This window comes from Trachemys scripta, chromosome 2, assembly GCF_013100865.1.
Source record: "Trachemys scripta elegans isolate TJP31775 chromosome 2, CAS_Tse_1.0, whole genome shotgun sequence".
Lineage (NCBI taxonomy): Eukaryota > Metazoa > Chordata > Testudines > Emydidae > Trachemys > Trachemys scripta.
The window spans coordinates 44,560,037-44,562,825 of NC_048299.1; positions in this window are offsets into that span (position 1 = coordinate 44,560,037).

Here is a 2,789-nt window from a genome sequence, read left to right on the forward strand (position 1 = left end):
TCGCAGTCCCACCTGCAGCTTGGGCGCCAGTGGCGGTCACGCTCCTGGTCCCAGTGGCAGCTCTGCTCTTGGCCGCAGCCCTGGCCTCGGCTCCTGGCTGCAGCTCCAGACCAGGCCTCAGCTCCTGGCCGTGACTGCGGCCCTGGCTCCCGACCACGGCCCCACTCCTGACCCTGACCATGGTCCAGCCCTCCTTGCCACCTCCTCCCCACCATCACTTTTTACCAGCCGTAAGGGTGAGTGATGGTGGGCAGAAGCGAGCGGGGGGCAGGGTCTTGGTGAGAAGGGGTGGTGCGAGGGCAGGGCTTTGGGGGAATGGGTGGTGTGAGGGCACTGTTTGGGCACTGGTGGCCCCCCCCCACTTTAAGGGAGCTTCCACTGATCCTGGGCCCCACTCCTGGCCACGGTTCCCAACCACAGTTCCGGGGGCGGGAAGGGCACACACTGGTTCCATTATGGGTAAGGGAGGGCGTGATGGAAAAAGTTTGGGGACCACTGCCCTACTGGGAGGGAGAGGACTGGAGGATCAGTGTAGCAGCAGACTCACCATTTCAATATTCCTCATCCCTCAGACTTCTGCTTCCATGCCTGTACTTACTCATTCCGTATTGTCATGGGAGTGACTTTCACACGGTGCAGGAGGGGAGCACTCTGTGCTTGATCTAAAGCCCAAATAAAGTCAAAGGCAAATCTGTCCTAGGGACAGATCCTCAACTTGTGTAAACTGTTGTAGCTCCACTGAAGTCAATGGAGATATGATAATTTACACCAGCCAAGGAGCTAGTTCCCATTGATTTCACTGAACTTTGGATAAGATCCCTTATGTGCTGCTCCTCAAACCCATTCCTTCCCTGGCCTAGACTGGTTCTGGAGGTACCAGGTATGGAGGTGTGGGCTGGATTTACTCCTCAGGGGAACACTTGCACATATTCATCAACCACTTAAATACTGACCTAAACAATACACACAGTCAAAGGTATAGCGCAAAGCGCACACATTAACGACATTCAAAAATAACATTGTGGATTCCAAAATCCCAAACTTCCCTTTATTATTAAATATCATGTTTCTGAATGAGCAAGGAAAACTTCTGGCAAATCCACGTAAGATGTAACAAATATTAATCTGCACAGTACACAATGTCCAGAGAGCTGCAAGTCAACTCATGAGGAATATAAATAGCCCCTAAACAAACAAAATACCAAAAAAGCTCCAGTAAGCTAGAGAATTGCTTAAGCCCAGATCCTCAGCAGTATTTAGACACTGAATTTCGATTGATTTCAATGGGTGTACAGTGCCTATATACCTTTCAGGATCTGGGCCTTAACATGTAACATTCTTAAACAATTCACTAATGCATAATTATGTCCAGGTTTTCTTATGCATGTGGCATTTGTTAACTATATCAGATTTTTGGATACCTTTTTGGATACCTTGGTGAAAAGATTATGCTAAGCTATTATCAAAGTTTAACTTAAACTATTATCAATCAGTGAATATTGATCGCGCCGTTCCTTTTACTTTATCCCATAATACAAGAACAAGAGGTCACTGGATGAAATTAACAAATGAGTAAAAGGAAGTACTCCAAACAGCATACAATCAAATTGTAATATACACTTCTTTAGGAAGCTAAAGAGAAACAATCTGACTGAATTTTAAAAAGTTTTATAATTTTATAAGCATTCCAAATACTGTACCAATATTTGCAGCTATAAAAAGGGTTATACTATTGCAGAGTAATGTTGCAGAAGTATATTTCATTGTAAAATCTGAAGTTATAAAAGCTATAAAACCTGTAAAAACCTATGGGTAATTAATTAATCCCATCATGATTCAGGGCATAAATTGATTGCCTGCAAGGGGTCAAGAAGGATTTCTCTTCATGTACTATTTTGTACAACTGGCTAGATGTACTATAGGTTTGTTTTTTCACCTTATTCTGAAGCATCAGGTATTGGTTGTTGTCCAATAGCTGGAATAGACTTTACTCAGGTGATCAGTCATATTGAAATCCCATATCTGGATTGGGCCTTATATATGGTACATCCTATGTTACTGACACATCCAGAGTTTTAAAGTAATTTTTAAAGAAAATGTATGTAAATGTTTACTAACTTAATACATTTAAAGTCTGATAATCATATTCACACAGTGTAGAAGTATAACTGTGGAGAATCCTCATACTGCAGTAACATACTGTTTTTGATATTTCATACTAGTGCACTTTTCTTTGTGGAAAATTTATAATACAACCCTAGCATATGAAATGGCAATTTCCTGCATATGCATTCAGTTGCTTCTCCCATTGAAGACAACAGTGATCAGTGTTAAAAAGGAACAAACTACTGGAAGGAAACAAATGTCCCTAATATGGAAAAAACACCAGAGGAAGTAAAAAGCAACAGAGGGTCCTGTGGCACCTTAGAGACTAACAGAAGTATTGGGAGCATAAGCTTTCGTGGGTAAGAACCTCACTTCTTCAGATGCAAGAAGTGAGGTTCTTACCCACGAAAGCTTATGCTCCCAATACTTCTGTTAGTCTCTAAGGTGCCACAGGACCCTCTGTTGCTTTTTACTTCCTCTGGTGTTTTTTCCATATTAGGGACATTTGTTTCCTTCCAGTAGTTTGTTCCTTTTTAACACTGATCACTGTTGTCTTCAATGGGAGAAGCAACTGAATGCATATGCAGGAAATTGCCATTTCATATGCTAGGGTTGTATTATAAATTTTCCACAAAGAAAAGTGCACTAGTATGAAATATCAAAAACAGTATGTTACTGCAGTA